The sequence below is a fragment of the Juglans regia genome, chromosome 5 (genome assembly GCF_001411555.2).
Source record: "Juglans regia cultivar Chandler chromosome 5, Walnut 2.0, whole genome shotgun sequence".
NCBI lineage: Eukaryota > Viridiplantae > Streptophyta > Magnoliopsida > Fagales > Juglandaceae > Juglans > Juglans regia.
This window is the reverse complement of record NC_049905.1, coordinates 12,265,406-12,273,294: the sequence shown is the minus strand read 5'-3', so window position 1 is coordinate 12,273,294 and position 7,889 is coordinate 12,265,406.

Below are 7,889 nucleotides of genomic sequence, written 5' to 3'. Positions count from 1 at the left end.
GCATGTGCTGCTCATGTGCATAACATTCACTGTAAAGATGTAATTTTCATCTAATTTATTATCATTTATCATATAAAATATATGCTATCAATTAATAATAAATCATAAATCATTAAATAATTTTTTTATTAATTTATATATGGTTAATGAATATCAAATAACTTTATTGTGTACATAAATTATTCATATTTGCTTGCAACTTAGGTATAAAATAATTTTATATATGGTTAATGATTAATGATTTATTATTAATTGATAGCATATATTATTTTATATTTTATATAGTCAATGATAATAAATTAGATGAAAATTATATATTTTCAGTGAATTTTCGTTAGATGTAACGCTGTTAGTAGACAGAAAGAGGGATTGAGAAGTTTTGAAAGTTCGAGGGTCCATTTTGATGCAATTAGTAGTTTCGGAGGCACATTATGAATTGAGTGAAAATTTGATGGGGCAAAATGTAACTAACCCTTTTTAAAATCTTCCAGTAAAAACCTAGTGTTTTTTCATACATTTGGTGATTTTTTCTCTTCTACAGGTCCAAGCACCGAAAATCCTTAAATAAAAGGTATGTCAGAATGAAGTGAGGATGGGGCGGACTATAAAAGGACTAAAGGAAGCACAAATAGTTGATTTTGTTTAGAGAGTAAGAAGTTTAGTTTTTCCATTTGTTCTCAGATTGAATGCAAATTTTCTTTCAGAAGATTTTCAAGGTTTGTTTTACCAATAAAGGTCGATCCTTTCAAAATATAGATAGTGGTTTGACTGCGAACAAGCTACTTCCCATAATTGAACCTTGGATTTTGAAATACATTTAGAAAAATTCTACAACATCACTGAGAGATGATTGCAACCAAAGAATATCAAGAGTTTTCAAATAATCATATCTACAATTATTTTTTTTTCAAAGAGACGAATGACACCTGTCCATGAATGATCTCCTCTCATTTTTATTAAAAGAACTCTCACTTATGGCGGAGGAATACTGTGGAACCAAATAAAAACATCAAAACCCTCCAAAAATACCCATTAGCCCAAATTTTATTAGAAAACAACAAAACAAATACCAACCAAAACCTAAGCTAAACACATCCCCAAGCTCTAATATGCGGCAAACCCAATTTATCCAGCCTAAGATACCCCTTAAAACCCTCAGTAATGAACTACAATCCATGTATTGCCTTACAATACCCTCCTCCCCTTGTCGCGCAAGAAAATCAGTCAGACCATTGCCTTCTTTGAATTGATGAGCAACGTTTCAACGAAGTCTCGTTAACAAGGTGAGAAGCTCTTCCCAGTAATCACATAAGTACCAGTTCAAGCACTTCCTAGTCGACAGCCAGTTGACTACCAGCATTGAGTCACACTCTATCTCCAACTGCGTAAACCCCATATCCCTACACGTGCGCACACCAAGTAATAGAGCTCTCAATTTTGCCATGTTGTTAGTACCATGTTCGAAGTGCGACGAAAAGGAACCAATAAAATTACCCCATTGGTCCTGAATCACACCGCCACCTCCACAAGTCCCAGGATTCCCTCTACAGCTTTTGTCAACATTGATCTTGACCCACCCCTCAACTGGTTTGCGCCAATAAATCAACTATGCCCTTCGCCTCCTAATACTGCATAAAGGAATATCTAGTGCCAACAAAATGGAGATATCCACTATTGGAAGAGACCTGGAACGCATCAGCAAGCTGGATAGCTTCTACAGCCACACTTTGACATCTAGCCACACACTCTCTGGTGGTTCAAGAAACTCCTCCATCCTAGCCTTACAACGTCGCACCCAAAGCAGCCACATGATAATGCAGGGAAGGATACTGATAATGACACCACGCTGAGAAAATTGTTTGGCGAAGGAAAACCAATGTGTCACCTTCGCGCGACCACGAATGAGTTACCAAACGCGGGAGACCCAACGTCGTTTCAGCCAACTCCCAGACTTTTGAAGGAATTTCCCCTGCAGCCAACACATGATCAAGAGATTCGCAATTGCCCAGCAAGCAACAATCACAGTGTGAGACTATCAGAATGCCCGGGGTCCTAATGCGGTCATTTGTAGCTAAACCATTAACCTTGGCTTTCCACATGTTTACATTGATCCTTTTGGGCACAACAGAGTGTCATATCCACTCCATCCCTGGTTGTTCTTCCCCTCTTACCCGAATGATGTCCCACGCCGTTGATGATGAAAAACATCCATCACTAGCAGGTTGCCTAATGACGGTATCCCAACCCTTTTCTTTTCAATTATTTTTTTTTTATAATATGTCTATTTGTTTTTATTTGTATTGTGGATCACATCTTTGATTGAGCATATATGTATCAAGGATCTTACAAGCATGGTTATACAAGGCCACACACGAGGCTTATGTGACCCCCTGCATGTTTTCAAGAAGAAAAATTGATGTTTTGCATTGTGATGTAAACAATGTAATAAGTAGTATGTAGTATATTTTTTTTTTCTTTTTGAAGAATAGTATATAGTGTATTGTGTGCGTGTGTCGATGTCTATGATTATTTGATTTTTTATAAAATTTGAATGGGCAATAAAAAGTTAAAAAGTGTAAAAAAATATTCATTATATAAAAGTAGTAAGCATAAAGGCCAGTAGGAAAAAGCCTTCTAGAAATTGTTAAACAAATACAAAAAAAAAAAAAAAAGGCACTAAAAACCATATTAAAAAAAGGGATATATGGTAGAATAAGAAAAAGCCTAAGAAATCATAAAAAAATAAAATAAAAATGGATATCCAGGTATAAATTCGCCAAATCTATATATCTGCCCAAAGTTTGGCCGGGTTTACCAGGACAAACCCAGATATGGATTCGGGTATTTCTTGGTACCCGGATCCACGTCCGAATGCACACCTTTAGATAAAATAGTAAATCCAAATTCTAAATTGGTAAGATTGAGAGTACAAAGGAGCAGAAAGATAAGCATAATAAACCCAATAAGTTTATGTGCTTGACAATTATGGGGTTTCCGACTTTACAATGCTATGAATAGCTTGCTTAATCTCAAATCGTTCAACAATTCTAAACCATTCATCATTCTCTTGCCATCGATTGAACCAGCTTTGTTTCAACTTAATGCAAAGTCTCATCAATTGTATCACATGTGTACAGACATTGTCTTTTGAAGTCAATTATTGTCGACACATCTAATTGCAAGTGGATATCGCAACAAGTACGTACATGTTAAATCTAACCATGTAGGGATGAACACTAATGATATCTAAGTCTGTTTCCTTCACATTCTTAGATAAGTGTAGGTGGACAAAAGCAACTCTTACTCTTAGACACAAGAGAGCAACAATGGGCTAAAAAAATCTAACAAAAGAGAGTATACCCCCTCATTTTGACCGTTCATGCATTTAATTTTTTTTTTAAAAAAATGTTTACTGATTAAGGAAGTGACTACTGGTTTAAAAATGTTTAAACGTATATAAAAAAGTGTTTGAAATAAAAAGAAAAAAAATACAATTTACACTAGAGGGACACCAAGTGGGCAAATTGAGGGGGTATACACTACCCATTAATTAAAGCACCTTTAGAAATCCTATTTAGATGTACAAGAGGGATGGAGGGAACAATTGGATGGTCTCGAACAGAGTGATAGCCACACACACCGGCATATGTAGCTAACGATGCTTGAAAAATTGCAAGGGCTAAGTAGCTTTGCAGCATATGGCAAGAGTAGAGGTTGCCAGCACGTATTAGGTAGTGGAGTCCGGGGAGACCCTTATTAGGGGAATGACTGCGCGATTGTACCCAAGGCAAGCCATAGGAACGTGCGTGCCTTGTCCCATCAGTTATCTGACCTCTACAATTCTTCAAGTCCAGAGGGCAAATGGACGGTCGGGATCAAATGTCTCTTATTCAAGCATATTAGAAGTTAGAAGAACGTCAGAAGAACACCTGATTGTCCTACCCTATAAAAGGCATTGCACAATGGAGAAAATCTCATTTTTAAGATTGAAAAGTATTTGAACTTCATTGGAGTTAAAGTCTTTCAGAAAGCAAGTCGCTTCAAGGTGTTCGACGAAGGAAGCGGCACTAGCACAATCGTCGTGGTAAAAATATTATTCAAGTAGGTTAGCTCCTATGACCATACTAGAAATGCAAGGTAAATGTTTGTGAGTATACTATAAGGTTAGGCATTGCATATTCTTTAACTCTCCCTTCATTCTACATGAAAATAATATATCTTATTCATTATATTTATGAATTATCTTTACACTGTGATTTGAGATGATGAGCTTGAATAATGTGAAATGGTGCAATTGTGATTTTTGAGTGTGTGTGTGTGTGTGTGGAGTCTTACCGTGTGTCAATCATCATGGATAGGTTGAGGAGTCCCCGCGCCATTTTTAGGGCACGTTGCCACAAGTTTAGTACAGGTAGAGTCATTTTGTGTGATGATCAGGGTGAAACGTCTTCGTATTGGCCTCACTTGATAAACAGGAGAGAGATTCTCCAGGTTGATCATGTGTGGTGTCTTCAAGTCGGTTGATCGGGTTGAGCGATTCTCTATGTCAGATGGTTTGCAATTGGTGAATAAGCTTGCATGTTGATAGGTTAGGGTGATTCCCCATGTCGAACGGTTGAATGGTTCCCTGCTTGGTACTTACATGATGTGATATGGTGCATTTTATGTGTTTTGATAAGAAGGTGATTCCTCACTTTGATAATACTATGAATACGAGATTTGCTTAGAGAGTGATTCTTCTTATACTTGTGTTTTATTAAGAGGGTGGTTCCTCCCATAATTATGAACATATGTGTTTCTACTAAAAGGGTGATTACTCGCATGCATGAATATATGTCTTCACCGATCAAGTTATATGGAACTGTGCATGCATATTCAGCACCATTGTCTCAATGTACGGTTTCGTTTATCAGAATCGTAGATTTTGATGCAGATGTAGCCCAAGGGAAGTTTTCCAAGGAAGAGGACCAACACTCTAGAAACAGAGGCCCATCTTCACTATTAGTTATTTCTATTTTGTTGAGATGTACTTTTGGGTTAGGCGAAACTATGTTCGATTTGTTGTACCTAGATGTAAGTGATGAACAATTGGTGTTGTATAATATTATTTAGAAAATAACAATGACATATGGATATTATTATTCTTAATGGATGAACCTTTTACCGGTTTAGGCCTATGGTATTATTAGCATTTAGTCTCTGACTAAACATTACTTATTCCACTGCAACGTACTTACTTACTACCTATTCGACCCATGATTACTTTCCTAAATTAAGCAGTAACACTAGGGTGTTGCCGACATGCTGGCATCACTAGCACCACAGATCATTTTTAGGCTCTTTACCGAGGAACAAGGCACCATATGAACTTTCTTTAGGAGAGCTACCAAGCCTTCGGTACATAAAAGGAATAAATACGAGGGCAGTGGATCACTATGCCTTAATCCTATTGTTGGTTTCAATGAACCCCTTGGCTCTCCATTAATAAGGATTGAAAATGTAACAAACTTCACACACAACATGATAAGATCAATCCACCTTGCTTGAAAACCCATTCTCTCCATCACTTGTTCAAGAAACCCCCACTCATTTCTATTATATGTTTTGCTCATATCAAGTTTCAAAGACATGTACCCTTCCTTTCCAGTATGCTTTTATCTCAAGAAATGTATCATCTCATAAGCTACAAATATATTATCAGTAATCTGTCTTCCTGGGACAAAGGAACTTTGGGATTCAAATATTATTGATGGGAGAACTTTCTTCAATTTGTTTGCTAGTACCTTAGAAATCATCTTGTCAATGACAATAGACTAATAAGCCTATATTCTACCACTTTCTCATGATTTTTCTTTTTTGTAATGGGGTTAATGAAGGCATGGTTAATAGAACTTTGGAAATTGCCACTATTGAGAGCTTGTAATATTCCTGAGGAGATTGACTTGCCCACTATATGCCAGTAATTTTGAAAAAATAATGGCGCCATTCCATCTGGCCATGGAACTTTTGTCGGCTTCATTTGATACAATGCCACTTTACCTCATCTTTTGTGAATTCTTTGGTGAGTTCTTTGTTCATTTCCACTATTATTTTCCCTGATGTACCATCCAAAACTTCTATATCCCTTTCTTGACCGAATGACATGAATATGGCTTTAAAATAATCCACAACCACCTTGTCTCTATCCTCCCCTTCCTTCAATACTCCTTGATCATCCTTCACACTAGTAATCACGTTTTTTCTCCTCCTGTGTGAAGCTTTGGAATGAAAGAATTATGTGTTCTGATCCCCTTCCCTAAGCCACAGAGCTTTCGAATGTTGTCTCTACATTATCTCCTCTATTTCCAACTTGACCCACATTGCTTTAAAGCAAAACAATCTTTGGCCCTTTTTCTAATAATGTTCATCACTCAAATTTAAGATGATTGGTACATGATCCGAGTGTGCAGTTGTGCCATGTACTACTTTTAATCACGAGAAAAAATTAAGTCATTTTGAGTTTGCCAAAAATCTATCAAGTCTTTCGCTAATACTATCATGAGCTCTTCTATTGCACCAAGTATATTTTACTCTCTTGAAGCCCATATCTTGCAAATCACAATCATTCAATAGTGATCTAAAATTATTCATCTATCCTTCAGATACTGCCCTTCCTCTCTTCTCGTGCCTCCCAAAGATTTCGTTGAAATCTCCAAACACCAGCCACGCCTGAGCCACACATCCTTTTAAAAGATCGAATGAGCCTCCAAGTTTCATGTTTGCTTGTAGTTTCAGGGTGCCCATGTATGAGCCACACTTCCTTTATTCACAAAGTTTAATTTGGGTCAGGTTACCTTCAAGGCCCATTTGTATGTAAGGAAGGACATCAGTTTAGTCATCTCTTCCATAGTCATACTCGCCATCGTCTTATTTATTCCCATAATGTTATGCTTCTTACCTTCTTTATCCCCAAATTTTGTGGGTTCTCTCATAGTCTGCTGCCTTTTTAGCTCAGTTCATCCCTCTCTTTCTTGCAAGTTGCCTTTTGCATTTCTATCAGTCCCCTCAATCAATTCAGAGCATCTTCTTTTCCATTTTGATTGTCCGATTCTACCACATTTTCCACCAATGATTGTGCTTCCCTTCTACCTTCTGTTGCCGAACGGATCGGAAAAAAATTCAGATCATCCTTCCCCTTTTGATCGCGATATTCCCAACTCCTTCCTCCTCCACTAGTTCGCATCCATTGTTCATAGGGGAGACATTCTTGCTCATAGATTTTCTTGTAGCTTTGCCATAGATCACAGTCCCAATCGTTATGACCAAGCTTTCCACAGTAATAGCAAAGTTTGGGAGACATTCATAAAGAAATCTAACCTAGCATGGACCTAATGATCCCAGGCTTTGTTGTGTCTATGCAAACTCTGATTCTTAAGAACTCCCCCCATGCTGCATCACCCTTATCTATTTATTCCACTCTCCCACTCGCAACACCAATAAGTTTTCCCACATATTCATTCATCCCATTCAATGTAAAGGTGCACCCAGAATGAGGCTTCTGTAAATTGTATTTTACTCATTTGTAAATCACCTTCAAACTCCTTCATTAGTAGTAAGTGTTTCTCAAAAGACCATGGTCCATCCATTTTTACACGACCCTTATCTCTTTGATCTTCAAACTCCAACGGAATTATCCTTGGACCCAGATCTTTAAACGATATTTTCTTGCCAAGTCCCCATAGTTTCCACATCATACTCTTTAGCACTTCCTGTTATAATGACAATCTGTTAATAGTTTGAAGATCAAACACTTTGCTCATTTGGTTATGGTATCCTCTATCAAGAATTTATCGACATGGATCTCCTCTGTTTCTTGCTCTGATAAGGATATTTTCCTGTACAGGTTCTTC